Source organism: Hermetia illucens, chromosome 2 (genome assembly GCF_905115235.1).
Source record: "Hermetia illucens chromosome 2, iHerIll2.2.curated.20191125, whole genome shotgun sequence".
NCBI classification, from domain to species: Eukaryota; Metazoa; Arthropoda; class Insecta; order Diptera; family Stratiomyidae; genus Hermetia; species Hermetia illucens.
The window spans coordinates 57890991-57910683 of NC_051850.1; the positions used below are offsets into that span (position 1 = coordinate 57890991).

Consider the following 19693-nt stretch of genomic DNA (forward strand, 5'->3'; position numbering starts at 1 on the left):
CACTGCCAACTTAATGGTATCACAGCTTTGAACGTACTTGCAGCCCTGCCAAAATTATTATCGGGACGGAGGCAGCTGTAACATTAGCTTGACATCTGGTGTAATAAGGTAACAGAATGCCACAGCTGTCAGCTCACGTGCAAATCATAAATCAATGTCTTGCTGGGTCGTCGTCGTTGTCGACCCTCACATTTGTTCACTACCAGGTTGGCTAATGGTTATTCGGGGCTACCAAGTGCGAGGCGTGAGTCGACTTGGTTCGGAAATAACAAAGATTATCGCCATCCAGTAACTTTATCCTGTCTGCCCGAACCCGTTAAGCCCGTGATTTGGAGAGGTGGCTTTTGAATCATTTCATGATAACTCTGTGGAAATTTGCAAATTGTACACGCCGGCCCCTGAGTAGAATTTTTTAAGATATACCTACTGTTTCGCTGAATAGTCAGCTTTAAGTTTCTGCAAGCTTCCTTGTAATTCTTTATCAACACCTTGAGTCGCTCGTCTATCTAGCTGGCAAGTCGATCGAAGGTTTGGAAGTCAGTTCACTATTCTATTTGTAGTTGCACCATTTACTCTACTTTTCAGAGTTGGCAGAGGTTGGTTTTTGATAGTCGACTGGTGTAGTTGCACTTTCGAACAAGCGTTCATTCATTTTTTTCACAGAACAGCTTGACATTGACTTTGAGTGCCCAAGTTTTCCGCTCTCCACCATTCTGGAACGATTGCTTGCCAGTTCTTGGGTGTGGTTCTTGTTTTACGATTTCCCCCAAGGTTTCTGTAGAGTTCACTTATAGTAGCAATTTCATTCCCTCTTTATCACCCCTTTAATGAGATCTATTCTCTACAACAACGCGAACATCTCTCTCGGACAATGGTTATTTTTCCTCCGAAAGTAACTTCATTTATATAAATCCTATTTTTTCGGAAAAGCGTTGCGCAATTCTCCCCAAGCGAATTTTAAACTCGTGAAGGCTATTAACTTTGTGCCCGTTGATCTTTTCAGTTCAAAAGTTAGATGCCTTTCTCAATTCTTTAGATTTCGATGATGGTGTCATTTCGGGCGTTTGAAACAAAGTCAGCTTTGAACTGCTTCAGTTTCCTCTGGGTGAATTTACATATATTTATATATTTCTAATGCAGTGAAAAGAAAAAACTGCTTCAGAATAAAAACTGCTCTAAATAGAATTCACCAAATTACAAACGATTTTTAGCATTGAGGCGTATAACATTTTTGAAGAATTTGCAGCTGAACCAGATATCTTTCCTCTGTTCTGAAAGTTTCAGATACTAATGACTTCTCATTTTTTTTAATTCTTGGGTTTTTTGCTTCTCTGTCCAATGCACCTGGGCTACAAGTAAGCTAACATTTTTTGCTTTCACTCTCAACTCAATAAATTTCCCACACCTCCTCGGCAAAGACTTTTTATTGCATTGCCTTAGGCTTCCTTATCTATCAAAGAATTAAATCAGATTATCGACTATTAATTACCCATAACATCAAAGGCAATTATTCCAAATTCAGTAGTTCTATCTCTGTTAAAAATCATACTTCTCAATCGGTGCTTATCACATTATACTGAAATTTGGTTAGAAATTTGGAGTGGCTTCATTTTTCTATCATTCCTCCTGTAACTGTTGCTGATATTGACTAGAGCCTTTGGGTTTTTTGCTTTTCCATAAACGAATACCGATTTCAAAGAGGGAGCCTCATATGCTATAAGAAAATTAATTGATCTATTAATCCTTACCTGGGTGGTTCGACTTTGACTAGTTTTAATGCTTATAGGAAATCCGTATGGTAAAAACCGGTCCTGGAATCACAATATTAAAATTTGATCTTTATTGGTTTTTAATGAAATGATATCTATTTCAAGGAGACTGACCGATACTTATCACAAATTTAGCATTCTATATGATCGCGGTTGGTTGGAGTTGATATATTGTTCTTTTCTGGATGCAGATATGGTTTCTGAGCGTATTTAATCGAATTAGCAGAATGAAAGATAGTTGCGTAAGCCTATCTATATGCTTGATAGTATGCTCATAAAAGATTGCGAGGGAGTATCGAACAGTGGCGACTACGATTTGTTTTTATTTTTGGAACTACAATCATTTTGAGATTCGCTTAAATTTTTATATCTTTGGGTATTACACGAAGAAGGACTATCTGAAAATATTTTCACGCAAATGTAAACTATCTTTAGATTATTCTCTCAAATTTACACTCTTCAGCTGTTTTGATAATGCAATGCTAGGATAAACCACTCGTTGATCACTACAGTGAATCGGATTCACTGGACTTCCGTAATGTGATCCCAAATTAGTTTCATTCTCCCTCTCATTACCTGAAATTGACCTAGTCTGCCTAGAAAATCCATTTTAGATAGGCTCTAGCTATCCTCAAATAATAGTTGACACAAAAATCCAATTTGAAGCTGGGCGTCGAAGTGTGTTAGAATACAACATTTTTAGATCGTAGCAGATAGTATTGCACTTGCCCGGGGTTATAGCAAATACTTTGCTGCCTTGAATGATATATGAGCGGAATTTGAACCGCCACCTTCCGTTACGGCAGCTTAATGCTCTAACCTCATTCCCCTCCGGATAGTTTCCATCAAACAAGGCTCTTAAAAGTGACAAATTATTATAAAATAGTATAAATTCAAGTTATTTATTTCTGTAAAATTTCATTTTCGCTGAGGCTTTAGTTGAGATTTCATAATACACTCGACGCTATGGAAAAACATTCGTAACTAGTGCGATTCCAACCCCAGACAACGAAATCCTCAACCCCACCTGGCAGTATTAGTTACATTTTCGAGCAAACAACTAATCCAATTTCAATCTATAGTTATAAGACACTACCATCTACCTAGAACCATGCTAGTGCCAAAACACTGTTCCTGGCGCCATCTAGGTGAAACTACCCAGGCTCCATGTAGGCTATCACAAATAATGCCATTGAGGAGGAAATGGCAGCTAGCCATCGGCTAGAATGTTGGTCCGTCCTATCCGGCAATAGTGTGTGCCAAGACGATCCTAAAGACACAACACATTCTTGTTTTAGGCGAATATAGCTTGCAGATATTGAATTCTTTCACAACTACAATACTGGTGTAATGCTCTGCCGCAGCTTCCCAAGTAACCGCAGCGCTAAGAAGATCATTATACGTAGTGGTCCACAGAAGTGGGCTCACTATAAGGCCCCGTGGGACAGCTGTGGTGACAACTTACTCACTCCTTGTTCTACCAGGAAGTTCTCAGGTAGCCGCCTACAAGTATAGCCAATTTGTCCCCAAGGACTTTTTATTAGGTTCCAAATGGCCCTACTGAAAGCACTTCACACATACAGGCTAATCACTATACGATGCTTGTTGGCACTCTCATTTTCACGCATTATATTTTTGGTCAAATTAGTAACCAGTTTGGTGGAATCGATGGGTTATATGGCTCTGCAGAAACCAAATTGTTCGCTAGATAGCTTTCTCAGACATTTATCAAGACAATGCGATCCAACATTTGTTCAATAGTATTCAAAAGGTGTCTGGTTCCGTACAACAGTGGCTGATTCGAACGGTAGTATCAGGTGATGTTTCCGTAACCCAGGAAACCGGGCAAAACAAACCGGAGACTGGCAGAGGTATAAAAATGCACTGACTGCATATAGCAACGCGATCAGGAAAGCGAAACGGAACAGCTTCAGGGAATTCTGTGAAGGGATCGAACATATCACAGAAGCAACCAGGCTGTACAACGCTGTAGCCAAAGATGGGGGAATATTCTCTGTCTGTTCGAAGAAGGAAGATTGGACATTTACCGAGAATGAGGAGGACAGGGTACACCTGCTTCTCAGAACTCATTTCCCGGGGTCCTACCCCACGGTGGCAGGCTACAACATTCTACCTGACACCCCAACAACGAATAAAAGGGGAAGAAAGGAGAGCTGGAAACTAGCAAAAGAGGTATGCTCAGAAGCTAGGCTAAGGTGGGCAGTGGGAACTTTTAAACCACTCAAATCTCCCGGAGTAGATGCCATTTTCCCAGCACTAATCCAAAGAGGCTTAGGAATTAACTTAAAGTCTTTTCTGAGGGTGGTAAGGGGGGCATAGCACTGGGATACATACCAAGGGCATGGAAACGGGTAAAAGTAGTCTTTATTTTGAAAGCGGGTAAAAAGGATCCTTTTCATCCTAAATCTTCCAGACCAATTTGCCTAACATCGTTCGTACTCAAAACGGTGGAGAAAGTCATAGACAACTATATTAGAACTAACGTTCTAAAGCGTAATCCCCTACATCATTGTCAACACGCTTACCGGGCAGGACAGTCAACTGAAACTGCTCTGTATCAACTGACAGAGGTACTACGGGATGCCATAGAAACAAAAGAAATTGCACTGTGTGCGTTTGGATATCGAAGGAGCATTCAACAACACATCGCACGCAGAGATACAAGATGCCTTGAGCCGGAAAGGAGTGGGAAACACTCTGGCATTGTGGATGGGCAAAATTCTAGAAAGCAGTCAAATAGAGGTACCGACAGGTACAAATTCTATTATCATGGACACCACTTAAGGCTGTCCACAGGGTGGGGTACTATCGCCGCTGATGTGGAGTATGGTAGTGGATGAACTCCTGGACGTGTTAATAAATACTGGAATACAAGTCCAGGGTTACGCGGACGACATTGTTTTAATCTGTAGGGGCAAATATGAAGATACCCTATGTGATAGAATCCAAACTGGACTAAGGGTTACTAGTGGTGCAGGAAAGAGGGACTGCGGATCAACCCAACCAAAACCACGATAGTAGCATTCACTAGGAGGCGTCAACTGGATCACCTGAGAGCCATAACATTACATGATATGGAGGTGAAACGAGAAACAGAGGTCAAATATTTGGGAATTACGCTGGACCAAAAATTACTCCGGAAGACACATGTCGGAAACACTTGTCGAAAAGCCACGAGGGCTCTGATGACTTGCAGATCCATAGCAGGAAAAAAATGGGGTTGCAGTTCGAAGATATATACTGCAACCGAACTCAGCACACAAGCCAGGGAATTACATAAGTTCCAAATGAGGACATGCTCAACGGCATCCCTCGAGGTCCTTCTGGGATTAACCCCTCTCCATCTGCACATACAGATGCAGGCAAGGAGATCAATATTCAGGATGGCCGGTAGTATGAGTGAGGCGGGGAGCTGCCTAAATCGAAGGAAGATTGATATTCTTTCTAGACGATATCCCGAATTACTGATACCAAGGGATAACATGACAACGAGGTTTCACTTCGATAAGAAGTTTGAAACACGTCGGAGTAACAAGGCAAACTGGGAGAACGTGGCTGCGACATACGGCTTAAACCAGGAACTGATTACTTACTACACCGACCGATCCCTCACAGCAGAGGGAGCGGATGCCGGTGTCATTGGTCCAAGGAAAATGTACTTTGAGCCAATGGGCAGGTACACTAGCATATTCCACGCGGAAATATACGCCCTAGACAAATATACCTCCTTTAATCTGCAAAGGAACTACAGGGGGCAGAACATAGCTATTCTCACCGATAGCCATCAAGGCGATCAAGGCACTTAGGTCCAACCAGGTGAACTCTAAACTGGTATGGGAATGCCTTGAGAGGCTGAATACACTCGGCTCGTCCAACAAGGTCTGGATACTTTGGGTTCCAGGCCGTACAGGGTTGGAAGGCAACGAGGCAGCGGACGAACTAGCCAAGAAGGGAGCAGGGACGCCTTTACACGGACCAGAACTCTTCTGTGGAATCGGAAACGGTTTCATGGCTATGAATCTAAGAAATGAAGAGGAACGGTTGAGGGAACTATACTGGCCGGACCTACTAGGGATGGAGCCGTCCAGGCTGCTTATTGGGGGATACGAACCCATGCGCACAAAGGATTGCTTAAACCTCACCAAAAAGAACCTCCGAATCATAGTGAGAATTCGCACTGGTCATTGTCGGCTGAACTATCACCTAGGGAAGCTAAGGATATCTACGGACTCTGCCTGCAGGTTTTGTGAGGAGGAGGACGAAACCTTTATACACGTCCTGGGACAGTGTCCGGCACTTGTGCAAAGTAGGTCGAGGCATCTGAGAGAACACTTAATACCAGATGCAAAGCTGAAAGATCTGGAAGTAAGGAACATACTAAAGTAGCTAACGGTTATAGGCCTGCTTTAGATACTATGATCAATAGATACACTATAACCAGTAAAAGGGGCACAATAGTTCTTCAAGGACGCGGTGCGACTTTCCCTTAACAGAATAATAATAATAATAACCCAGGAAAAGTCGCCTCCATCAAGCATATCTTAAACAACTCCACAAATATGTGCCCTCGATTCAGTAACCAATTTAAGAGAATTGTTGGATATATCGTCAAAGCTCATTTTTCTGTTGTCTCCATTCCTGCACCAAACTTCCAGCAATTCCTCCCTCGGTAATGCAATTATTACTACCGCATTTAAGATTCCCTACAGGTAGCCATCATGCCTGCTTTCTTGAAGGGATAACATTTAAACGTTTTCTGCAGGAAATCGGTACATGTAACATGTGATGCACGGACAGCGTGCTTAGAATTTTTTGAAGGTTTTCTTGGGATGCCTTCTTACAGGTCCTGCTCAACCGTACCTCCCTACTCTCCCTGGAATGATGATATCCTGGCCGAGAATCAAATAAATCACTATTTCATCAAGAGTCGGCGTTCGGTATCGATGAGTTATTCGGTGCAAATTAACGTCTTCCTAATTTTAACACATGGAGGTCTTCAAACTCTTGATTTGTTTCTCAAATTCAAGACCATTTCTTGGATAGCCGCAGCAGGTGTAGTGCTTCAGGATATATCACGCTAGCAGGTAACTAACTAATGTACAAATTTTTCCGTTAGGTAGACTCTTCATCTTCATTAGTCAATATAAAATCTAACTGCGCGAAGAATGGCACAATCGATTCTGTGGTCTGCATATTAAAGCTACTAGCATTGATCTTCCGTGTCCGCTCTTTTATATCCGAAACGAAGGTGCTCATTATTACCAAGGTTTGTTTAGGGTCACTTCTTGTAACAACTCGCGTCTCTGATTCTGGATGACCGTGAAGTGGTTGAGATTAATTTGGATCAACCTAATTTTCTAATTGCAATTAACAACTTAAATTCGGGGCGCTTTTGGCTTCTGTGCAACTTTGATGCACTCCCTCCGATCGAACGTGTATGTGCGCTCGTAAAACATGACATGTCTAGTGTATAAGGCAGAAGGTCAGTTCTCAATCCATCCAATGCAGACTTTTCCTTGGTGCGGCAAATTGGAGTTACCTTTGCTTGTAGTCAGCCTATACAGAGCTGTCAATTGAATATAATCTTATCTACATACTTGAACTAAAAGGAGATCGCATACTTTTTAGCACGCACTCCGCTATTTTCACCCTCATCAGCCACTTGTAACTCCAAAAAAAGATTTCTTCTTTTTTTGGTTTCTTCTTTTTTTGGTTCTTCCGGAAAAGCGCGTTAAGAAATGTTCTAGGAATATCGAAGGTTTAACCCTCCACGCATTCAGTGAATATCATCATTAAATGTTGAGTTTAAGAAAGATTCAGATATATCCAAAGCAAGAGTGTAACATTTTTTTCCCGAATAGCATATATAGAAAATATGGGATATTAAATCACATAAGAAATGAACAAAACTTTCCATACTCGATGTATTCAGCTTCCAGCTCCGGACTCGACCGTTTTTGAACGAAATATCGTTACTCAAGCCTATTCTGCACGCATGCATCATACGTGTGTTGTGGAAAAATTACCAACTAGGTGTCCTTTGGTTGTCGAGCTTTACCCCTTTTAACCACTTGATGATGTCTTCCAGGAGAGTATGGATTGCATATTATATGATCCTAAAAAGCTGCCGATAAGGTTCCAGATTGAAATCAGCGAGTACCTGAACTTGAATTTAAACTCGATTCAAGCTCAGGTACTCGCTGATTTCAATCTGGAACCTTATAATAATAATAATAATAATTTGAGGGTCGTAAACTAGGTTGAGAATGCTTTATGTTTTGACGATCTTATCATGTACACCATGTAATAACAATGGAACTGGTATTTCGAATGGTCTTTTTTCGTTTGGATATTAAGGCACTGGCGGAGGATCTTCAGTTTTCTCAGACTGAACCATAGTACAGGGAACTATCGAACCATAAGATCAAGCTAAAAATAAGGAGAGGCCTGCTAAGTTGTTTATCATAGAATAGCTTAATCGAGATATTAAGCGATGTATCTGAGCTGGGGATAAATGAATATCTCTTTAAGATAGCGCTTCGGACCCAAATGACAACAACCCCAGAAGCCCCTCTGAAAATCGGGCGAAAGTGAATACTGAAGCCATGCACAACAAGACTCTCCGTAGCACCTATCAGCTGAAAATGGATTTCGCAGCTAACAGAGGTCCTGAAAGTGCAGCATCAAATGGAGAAGTGACTTCACATAGAGAAAAGGGAAGCCCGTACCAATAAGTTTTTGAAGTCGATAAGTACAGGGAGAACCAGACTTGGAAGTTTTACCATTATGTCAACAGGATGAAACCTTATACATTTCGATTCTCATCCTGCCTAGACAAAGAAGGGAATCTGATTTCCGACCGCATCGCCATATTGAAGCGGCAGGTTGAGTACTTTGGTGAACACGAGTTGGAGGTCCCGTTAACTAAAGAAGACGGACAAATACCGCCACTATCAAGCGTGGAAGAAACAGTCCGTGTAATTCATCGGCTTAAAAACTAAAGTTACTACGAGCCGACGGTTTTACAGCGGAATTGGTTAAATATGAAGGCGATCAACTACAACAAGCAGTTCATCAACTAATGCTGTGGAACAGCGAATCAATGCCTGGAGGACTGGCAAGGAGGCATTATCTGCAGCAATTATATAGATATCACTTTGGTGAGTACCATCTATAAGATCTTCTTCGCTATCCTATCACGTCGGATAGCCTCATATGCCCAGAACATCATTGGCCCATACCAAGGAGGCTTCACTTCAGGCAAATCAGATCAGATTTTCTCTCAGCAAGCGACGGAAAAACTCTTAGAATGTGGCCATCAGTTGCATCATGTTTTCATCGACTTCGCCTATGATAGCATAGCCAGGATAATACTGTACGCGGCCATGAAAAAATTCGGTATCTCGAAAAATTTGATAAGACTTACTAGGCTGATCCTGACCAATGTGCTAGGCCAAATAAAAACAGCAAGATCACTCTCAAAATCATTCAAAATCAACAACGGTCTGCCGACGGAGATGCCCTGTTGCGCATCCACTTTAACCTGACCTTGAAGAAAGTGATCCGCGATGCTGATGTTAATGCGTGAGGCACAATCCTCTTCAAGTTCACCCAACTATTGGGCTATGCTAACGATATTGAGATTATGGGAAGAACAAGCAGAGATGTACAGTCTACCATCATCCAGATCGAGCAGGCGGCGATGGACGCGCGATCGTAGGCTACGCGTTATTGGAGCCATCGTTAAATGGCACTGGTCAAACGAGAACAATAAAGATAGGAAACTACGACTTTGAGACCGTTGATAATTTTATCACAACCGATAACAGCCAGGACGATGAAATTCGAGCACGGTGGATAGGTGCCTACGTGGAAAAGCCTATTTCAACTTACAAAAACTGTTTCTCTCGAAACGTCTCGCCGTAGCGTGAAAGCTGTTACTGTATAAGATAATGATCATATCGATCCTCATGTGTTTCTCGGAGACAAGGGCTCTGAGCAAGAAAAATTACGAACTTTCAGGCGGGTTCACGAGAATAAGATTCCGAAGAATTTTCGGCTGTCTACATAAGGATGAATGGCTCAATAGGCTGCGGTGAGCAATACCTACGGTAGAAAAAGATGACACGGCAAACCCTGCCTTAGATGGAGTGATGGCTTAGGTCAGAACGTCAGACAGTTTTTAAGGATATCGGACTTCGGGATGTCTAGATGTCCTTGCTTAGCAGCCTGCTTTAGCAGGCCTAAACCGGAAACCAATTGTTACGCCATTGTTGATAATAGTAGAGGGATATGCTAGCGTTGCTTGCACGGTTCTGTGCCTTCGAAATATAAGGTATCTGTGACAGACCTGAGTTCATTGCTACCTCTAGGTAATTGACTTCATTCACAGTGGGAGTGGGCATATTATGGATTATGGACGGCTGTGTCCTTCCTTACATTAAGCGTTATCTTCATGCTGCCTGGATATACAATTGTTTCATACTTCGGGTGATTAAAGAATATTTATTAAAGGGTAGAGTTTCGAAAAAGGCCGTCTAAAAAGGAATTCAGGTGAGCTATTACCGACCGAGGGAAATGTTTTTGGTGGATGTGTAAAGGATCAGGTCAGAATTTCGATGGGATTATGGTTCGGACTCCCTTTAGGAAAATCATCTGTGAATGAGGAAAACAGGGTGGCTACAAGGATCTAAACCTTGCGGGATGCTTTCTGAGTATGAAAGATTTTGTTGGATATTGACTTGTCCATTTAGGAAACTAATAACCGACTGAAAGAGGTGCTGTAGAGAGGGATTTTAGAGAACTTAAAAACGGGTTCGCATACGGAATCAAACACTTTCCTTAAGTCTTGAGGGTAAGCTATGGTTAACGTCTCCCAGCTCATACCGATTAGAATAAGAAGGACGTGTTTAGGTCCGTTGGCGAACTGGCATTTGGGAAATGTGCAATTAAAGCTACTCGTCGAAAATGGAATTAATGGTCGGCTCGAAGATCTTGTCGGAGGAAGCTTGCATGAAGATTGGCCTGTGGTTATTGGATTGAAGAGGGTTTTAATTTTTTTTGGACGTTATACGGGCACCCTACTAATCAGTGGGAAAGTAGACATTGTGGACGAGGAAAGAGAAATGGAAATGCTTGATGCATATTTTTTCGAACTATGGATGGAATTTTGTTTGGAACTACCGATTTTTTAGTAAGATGTCACAATCGATGCGATGACGCTTCGTTGTCGCAAAGTGTAAGAAGGTTTTGTGAAGGTTGGTTGCGGCAAGATGATGGAATCGATGGGAATCACGGTTCCATGTGCGTTGGATGCGATGGTGGGCTTCGAAGAATCGCTTTGCTGGGATCTACGGCCTTTGAGGTAGAAATGGTGTATGCTGGGTTGTTCTCTCTCTTCAAGGAGAGATAAGTTTTTATGAGGACACTAAACGTGTTAGGGTTCAGCTTGATCTTAGAGAAACATTTGTAAAACTCACAGAGGAGAAATTCGCTAATGTCAAAGTTGTGGGCTTTTTCATCGAAAGGGGGGGGGGGGGTGGACCACTACTGGGAGTATCTGTTTCTATACTGTCTGCGCCGGAAGAGATGAGTGGTCGTGATAGGAGTGATAATAGCCTTTTTTGAATGTATTGAGGTGGGGCAGGGTTATGGTGTGATGACCGTTCAGCTTCAGGCAGCATGCATAAACATTTTCAGCCAGTCTTATATGACGGTTGAGTTTTACTCTTGAGCGAAAAAATCAACTCTCTGATGGTCTTTTGATAGACGCTCTGGCTCAAGTTACTATACCTATTATAACTGTATACAAAAAGTGTAAGGAATCATCTTTTGCTATGTTTCCCCTTACTTCATTTGTTTAGCTACGTAGGTCCCCTTTAGCTTCACCAAGTTGATATGGTTGAAACATTTTAATGGCATTTATCTGTAATATCAAACTTGCTAAACATTCAAGTTAAAACATGCAAACACATCCAATGGATACCATCATAATTTCATTATTCAAAAATTAATAACCATATTTTCTAGCCTAAACCACCATATATACCTGGAATATAATCAAATTCGAAATGATTATTCAATCTGGTATGTGGTATAAAGCCACAATTACCGGAATGTTAGTCATAAACAATAAACTCCTTTGTTGGATTTTATTCACTCATCATTTTTGCTTTTAACTAATTTTGACCTATAGCATGTATGTAGTGATACAGTTCTATGTAACGCATATGTATTTTAAAAGTATGTTCATAAAATTGGTTTTCGTGGAAAAATTCCTGAATAAATGGCAGTCATTAGTGTTAGACAACGTTTGAGTACTGTGTGGAACAATATTGGAAACTAATTTTGCCTACTCAGAATTTTTTTAATCTCTCTCTTTCCATCCTATATCTATCAGTTTGTCACACGTAATTGCACGCAGTGAATGATATCATTTTACGCCAAGTTGAAATCCGAGAGGGGGCTGCCTTGTAAATGACCGATGTCAATTTTTAAGGTTTTGTTTTTAAAATGAACCCTTATTAAAATCGGTTCACATTCACTTTTCTCAAAAGCGGCTACACCGATTGACATGGAGAGTGAGAAGGTGGGAACTGTGAATGCGCTCATATCTTTCCACGTTGAGTTTAAGGGGAGGAGGGTCCTTATACATGCAAAAGGGGGATGCCAATTCCTTTTTCACCGAATCTAGTCATGTTGGGTATCAAATGAAAGGAGACCTTTCATACCACTTTTCAAAAGTCTTAGTTTTGACATTTGTTAGAAAGGCGGGGAGTGGGGGGAGTTGAAATTGATAATTTCGGACTCATTCTCAGAAACTACCCAACGGGATGGTCAAACGTGTTTTACGACGGTTTTATTCATTCCAAAATGTTTAAAGGCGTTTTTCTCAAAACTACGTTTTTCTAGCCGGTACCCAAAATTTCTCGAAAGCCAATGAACCGATTATCTTGAGAACTTTTGTGGTTATTCTATACACTATTGCCTAGTACTTGTCATAGGATTTTTTTCCGTTACTTTGTTCTTATTATAAAATAAAGTAAAGTAATAACTAATTTTTGACTCAAAAATCATTATTTATTTTCAAAAAGTACTTATAGCAGCTAATATAATAATCTTTTTGGTCTTCATTTTTTGGATGATTTTTGAAGGAACGCCAGTGGGTACTGTATGCGCAGATTTTACGGCAACAATTATACAATATCTTTGTACATTTTTGATACTTTTTCCCGGCTGCTAGGTGCACATCTCCCCTTAAGAATAGAACACATCGTTCAGCTACGTAGATATAAAAAGTTTCGCACCCAAATTTCTCTGCATAAAGAAACTTTTCAAATCCGAAAAAATTAATTTCCGATTATCGACTTGTGCGAAATTTACAAAACGCTTATAGTTATGGAACCGTCCGCACCGTCGGCATGTTTTAACGATCAGCATAAATCCTGGTTCTAAATAATAATAAACGAAGATGCATCTGCGCATCTTCTTTCCTCCGTTTTCTTTCACAACACGTCCTGTTGTTGAATAATAAACGAAGATGCATTTGCGCATCTTCGCTGCTCAGAATGACCCTAATTAAAGGATAGGATTTTACGTAGATATGAAGGATTTTACGTAGATAAGAACCATATGTTAATATGTGTTATGTATTAGATAGTTTCATAGAAGATAAGGAACATATGTATATTATGTAAATAATTTTAAGGAAATATAAATACGAGGTGACCGAGAAGGAACCTCAGTCTTGTTTCGATATTACAATAGTCTTGTTTCTATATCGCAGTACGGAAGTACTAAAAGAAACAAATGTGTAACAAATACACACTAAGCGTTGTTACTTAGCTCTTATTACCTTAATTGATCATAGGAATAAAACCAGCTCATAGAACTTCAGCAGCCTAGATAGAGGTAACACCAGTTAATGGGGTGATATCTTTTCCGAAATTGTCAGCTATATTTTTAATTTTTCATTGTAGTAAAATAAGTGGGGATGGTTGACTGAAGGGTTCACGAAAAAAGTATAATAGGGGAAGATTAAGAGCAGTCGGTCGAAAAATCTTGAAATTATCACTTAGAAATAAGTTTGCAATCTGGGCTTGAAAACGCTTTTCAGAATTTTCAGAATGTGGGTCAGTTTTCTTGCTGCAATTCAATTTCCCTCATCTAAGGTTATTACCACACAATATTTGCTGAATTGCTTTGAAGGTCGTTGATTAAAAATAAAAATAATAAAGGGATTAGAATAGATCTCTGTGGGACATGTCAGAATCGGTTGGAAAGGTAAGAGGCAAGCCAGAGGAGCGAAATGATATGATAATTCTCGGCAAAAGTACAATCGCCACTTTCGTGATTGGAGATGATGAGAACCTCTTTCCGCAGGGCAGGAGAATCGTTCTTTCGAAGGCTTTTCTTGAAAACGATGGATAGGGGAAGGAAGATGGACTGACCAGGTTTAAGCAAAAAGATGTTTGGAAGAACGCGGTAGCCAGGACCAACATTGGCGTCAAGCTTGTCAATGAGGTGCTCGACAAGAAGAAGGGTAGGAAATGCGGGGCAGACTACATCCACAAGCCGGAGGGAGAAGAAGGAACATAACTAAGGAAAAGTAGCAGCAAATTAAATCACAAGACATTTAGGAGGAATTAGCAGAGAAGCTGCAGAATTTAGTGGAAGGAGGAAATAGCTGGGCGGAATTGCGGGAGTTGCAAATATGAAACCAGAGAGGCTTGAGGTTTCCGCACCCCAGTGAATCTTCAACACTGGCCAGATATTCCTTCCTCAGTGCTTGATCACATGTTAATGGAGAGGAGGGAAAGCCAGTTGATTGTCGGCAGGACTAAGTTCACATCTTCAAAGTTTGCCTTATGAAAGTTAAACTTGGCAGGCTTGCGCACGATGGGGGAGTGGAGGCGGGGATCTGAACATCAAACTCAAGAGCAGGATGATGGGCATCAGGAGCAACGTAAGAGGGAGCATAAGAAGCTTGGAAAGGCAACGTAGAGGGAGGTTAAAGAGGACGAGATCAAGAGGTCGAATTAAGTGATTTCTGAAGAGGTTAAATTGGAGGGCGGCACAGGTGTTCACGAAAGAGTATAAAGGACGGGAAAGATGGGTGGAGTTATTGGGAATGGAAGGAAGGCCGAGAGTAGTAGGCTAAGAGAGCATAGGAAGGTTTAACTCGCCACAGAGTTTGAAACGAAGAGAGAGGAACAAAACAGTTACGACTCCTACTAATTTTTCGAAGAAATCCTCGTGCAGGGAAGGGAGACTGAAACAAGAAAATATACACAGAATTTGATTAAAGGAAATACGTTTGGCAGAATAACTCGTATGGTCACAGATTCGTAGGTGGAGGAGGAGGAGGAAAGATGGTTTGCCACGGAGAGGGGACTTAACAGCTATTAGGGTATCTCCGCCGGTTGTCTAGCCAAGCGTAACGCAGTCTCTGTTCCAACAAAAGACGGAATAAGCTCTGAGAAGGTCGAAATCTAAGACCATGTCATTCAACCAGGTTTAAGTAATGTAGATAACATGAGGTTAGAATACTATGGCAAATAACTTGAAACGGAAGAGCTTTGTACTTAAACCCCTAACATTTGGATTAAAAAGTCCTAAATTATGAAACTCATCCAAGTTCGGCGAGGCAGACGGGCGGGCCGGAAATTTTCTCGAAGTTTTGTCTTCTGATAAAGCCAGCACTTGTAACAACTTACATCAGCAATGAAAAATATTCAGTCCTTTGTAGTGGTTAACATTACTTCCAGTAAATCTTGTATAAAAACGCGATGACCGTCGACATTCAGTTTAAAAACCTTTTGCTCCCATGCTAACTTTCCTACATAAATATGATATTTAATAAATATTTTTTTCTTTTTAGGTAAGCATCTGATATTCCTACAAATTCAGTGATTTCAAAATTCAGGAACATTTCCTTTTGAAAAATTCATGTAAGTAAACTTCGTCTCTTATATTTTCAAGTTTTAATCAGATTTTTGTTGCTTTGTTTTATCAAATTAAACTGATAGAACAATAATCAGTCGCAGTTTAGCTTGAAGGTTAAAAAGTATTCTTCATAAAATGCTTAATTTGTGTCATTATGTATGTATGTAATTTTGAAAACAGGAAAAAAAGTTGTAAAATGTGATCTGCAGTTTAGTTCCTTTGGCCGCACATTTTTTGTAGAGTATAGCAAAGCCTTTCTTTCTTTGTTCTTTGAGGAGACTTCCCCTATTGCCCTAGATAAATCCAAATACAATGCAAATAAAGACTAGTAAAACTGCGGGAATTCCTAGTGTGGATCTAAAGAAACTAAAAAAATCGAAACGCGACTCTTTTAGAAGATACTGTTTAGAGTGGAGGCGTAAAAAAGATTTTAAGACTATGCAGGGATCTTAGACAGGACGCCCAAGCTTTGCCCTCATACAAAATCGGCTGGTTACTTCGGAAGTTCCAGATTTGAATCAACACAGACTCGCTTGGGAATACACCAGCCGGGAGAACAGGAAATTTAATTGCACAGGAGACGGTTAGCGGTTCTTGAAAACTTTTCAACACGAAAGCGCTGCAAGTAAAACTGGAACATAGTGGGAGCGGTGGTGAAAATGCAGACTGTGATACTCTCCCTTAGGAATTTTAAAGCACGTAACATTTATGTCATTTACTGAGGGATGCGGAAGCAGGTTATAGAAATAGATCCACTAGATTGACATCTTTCTGACGAATCTTGCTCTGGATTGCATGCCTACCGGTTGGCAGCAGGTTAGGCTAATCTTCATACCATGCCTGAGAAGGACAAAGTTTCAGAAAAATTAGCTTAACATCATTCTCGCTAAAATGTCTGGAGAGACTAGTTGAGCGCCACATTCCTGAGGAGGCGCTAAGGTCGTTCCTGCTAAATAACAACCAAATTGCTTATCAGCGGGAAAGCTCCGAAAGTCTGCTCTTCATTCCCTGGTTTTTATGGAGAATGCAATTCTGAAAGTGTACTCATTGCCAGGATTTTGTACTGTGATTTGGTAAGAACTTTGCAACCGAGAGAAGTAGGTGTAGATTGTTATCTGACACCCGAAGTAATCAAAAGGAGTTTTGATACCGCCACTTCTGGGGAATATGTTGATTAGAGGAATTGACTGTTGTGATTCTTTGATACCGCCGTATATACGTTCGGCAGAAGACATAAAAAAGTTAGCCTTAAAAGTAGAGAAAGCTCAGGCATACCAGAACAATGCGTGACAGGATGGCTCAAAAATAGAAGAAGGTTCTGGGGTAGCTACCACCTAGCTAAAAACAGAGGGTGGGTACGCATTTTCTTCGAGACAATATCCAATGGTTTTCCAGGCGATCTTAAGAGGGAAGGACGGTTGCAATCTGCAGCGATTGCCAAGCCGCCTTGATGGCGTTGGGCAGTCCTTTGATCGCCTCTAAAATCGTTCAGGAATGTAGAACTTTATATCTAGATTTAATATAGTAGAACTACTTTGGATACCTAGTCACTGGGGCACTCTCACAAGGTAATTGGATTATCAGTAGCATTGGCAAATTCTGCTATCAAAAGCTGGGAACAAGCTTGAATTGATGGTAGGTTTCGTACATCTAGCTTTTCTAGTTTTAATTTGTTCCACAAAGCCACATTGTGAAGAACTACATACTCCTACTTCATCTATGTGTCTGCTCAAATGGTCTCTCTCATAAAGAGATATTTAGATGGCAGCTAGAATAACTCATCATCTTCACGGCGCAACGCTAGATCAATCGATAGGTCTAAACCTGCCTCAATAATGAACTTCAAACATTCCACCAATTCGATATCCCATATATATATATATATATATATAACAGCAGTTTAGCGTACTGGCCTACGCGATTGTTCTTTCTGAGGCAGGGGCAAACTTCTTTCCTACCATAGATATTCCCAAATAGAATTTCCGGACTAGATTATCCCCACCCATACGGGTTAAGTGATCCGTCAAACGCAACCTGTTGAACCGGTTTTTTTCACAACCAGACAGCCATGATATCGCTCACGGATTTCGTCGTTATATAGGCTACGGAATCACCCATCCTCTTACAGGGGTCCAAACATTGAAGCAGATTTTGTTGGCTGCAAACAACCGTGCGCGGATTTCATCATCATAGCTGCAGGTTGTGGCATTCGACCCTAAATAGGAGAAATTATCAACGGTTTCAAAGCTGGAATCATATATTTTTTTATGTTTACGTTGCCACCATATACTTCGCCTTGCCTTTAATAATGTGCAGTATAAGATCTCGCGCCAATTGCCGCCTGCCCGATCTAGATGAAGACGGTACACCTCTGGTTGTTCTTCTCTTGATATCGCTATCGTCAGCATAGGCCAATAGTTGTGTGAATTTAAAGGGGATGGTGCCTCTCGCAATTACCTCATCATCACGGATCATTTTTTCTACGGCCAGGTTTAAAAGGATGCACGATAGGGCATTTCCTTGTCTTAGACCGTTGTTAACGATCTCGAGATTGACCCTACTGCTTTTATCTGGTCACATTGGTCAGGGTCAGCCCAGTAAGTCTTATCAATCATCGTGATAACGAATTTTCTCATGGCCATGTACAGTTTAGCCTTGGCTATTCTATTATAGGTGGCCTTGAAGTCGATGAAAAAATGGTGCCGCTAATGGCCATATTCCAACAGTTTTACCATCCATTGATCTGCTGCTGATTTGCCTGCAGTGAAGCTTTTTTGGTATGAGCCGATGATATTCTGGGCGTAGAATATCGTGTAGATGGTACGCACCAATGTGATACCTCTACAATTGCTGCACTGAGTGCAGTCCTGTCCTCTCTATGTATAGGAGAGATAATGTCTCTTTGCCTGCTACCAGGTGTTGATTCGCTGTTCTGCACCTTGATAAATCTGTAATTGGTCGCCTCCATATTTAACCAATTCGGCTGTAATTCTACCGGTTTTTGGTAGCTTATGATTCAGCCGATGAATTACACAAACTGTTTCTTCCATGCTTGGTGGTGGCAGTATTACGGTCATTCTGCTGGAAATCAGATTTCCCTGCTGATCTTGGCAAGATGTGCTTCGAGATATATGAGGCTCCATATTGCTAACTTGCTGGTAAAACTTGCGTGCTTGGTGCGGCTGCTCCCTGTATTTTTCGAGTTCACAGACCTGTTGGTTCGCCCAGGTTTCCTTTTTCGGTCTGCGAAGTTGTTTCTCCGCGCGTGTTCGTTGAGAATGGAACATTACTCGGCATGAAGCATTATTCCGTTCCTTTGCTAGCTTACATTTAACGTCGAACCAGCGTTCCAACTTTTTCTGTATTAATGATAACGTTATTTCTATTATCTGCCGTAATTGCGACATCCATTTTCCTCTTATTGGTGTTAGGGAGGACTGTGTCGGAAATGGCTTTAGTGTTCACTGTCACATGATTGTCAGAGGAGTTTTTAGGCGATGTTATTATTCGAACCCGGAGCACCATGCGAAGGAGTTGGTAATCCAAGTTTGCATTGACTCCCTATATGTTTTGCCATTCATCAAGTGTTGGCGTTCAATTAGTACGTAGTCAATTTGGTTGAGAGTAGTCCCGTCTGGAGGGGCCCACGTTTGTTTGTGGACTACTTTCAACAAAAATTTCGTCCGGCACGGTTAATTGAAAAATCCGCAGTCCGTTATCATCGATATCCTTATGTAACCAATGGGAACCAACGTATCGGCTGAATTTGGACTCTGTCCCTACATCGCTAATTTTCAAGTGTGGTTTTGATATCATATCTGGAACAGGCTTTGGGCTTTTCCAATTCTGCAGTCTCGTCTGTAGGGGCGTGAACGGTAATGACACTTCTATTTCAAAATTTGCCGGATGGCCACAATTATATATGTTGTAGTTGCTCTTCTCCAGGAAACCGGTCCCTG

General features: G+C 41.1%; 1 protein-coding gene across 1 annotated transcript in view; it reads left to right on the plus strand.

Annotated features, from left to right (window-relative positions):
- LOC119649751 overlaps nucleotides 1-19693 on the plus strand; it is a 345217-nt gene that overhangs the window by 168805 nt on the left and 156719 nt on the right. The gene's annotated exons all lie outside the window — the stretch shown is intronic.